The following is a 557-nucleotide window of genomic DNA, read 5'->3' on the forward strand; positions in this document are numbered from 1 at the left end:
CGAGAGCCAATCGCGACGCCCACCAGCCCAAGACCTTTGCGCTAGAGAAGGGGCGGCTCTTGCGCGGGAGCGCAGCCACCCGGGCGCAAGTGGGGCTGAAGCGGCCCCTTCCTGATGCGTGTAAGCGGAACTCTTTGGCTTCGCTGCCGAGGCGTTCAATGAATGAGCTGCCTGATCAGCTCACGGCAAAGGTATTTGCTGACGCAGCCTGCCAAGGGCTTCCAAGCCTCAGTCCTCTCTGTCTCTCGTGGGGTTAAAGGGCGGGGAAGGGGGAAGAGCAGTTTATTACAATTATGAGCTGGTGGCTGATAAGAAGATAATCCCCCTTTCAAAAAGTGCTCCCGGAGGCTCTGTGATTTATAGCGTCTGGGAAATGAGTATGTTTTGCTCTCACTGGAGAAAAATAAAAAACCTTCTTTTACTTATTTTCCTCGCTTGAAACTGGCTGCAGGAGCAGTAGGTATCTAATTTTTATCCCTGCAGCTCAGTGGTATGTGTGTGTGTATAATATATATACCGTATTTTTCGCTCTATATGATGCAACAGATGATAAGACG

The sequence above is a fragment of the Podarcis vaucheri genome (genome assembly GCF_965113315.1).
Source record: "Podarcis vaucheri genome assembly, chromosome: 10".
Taxonomy (NCBI): Eukaryota; Metazoa; Chordata; class Lepidosauria; order Squamata; family Lacertidae; genus Podarcis; species Podarcis vaucheri.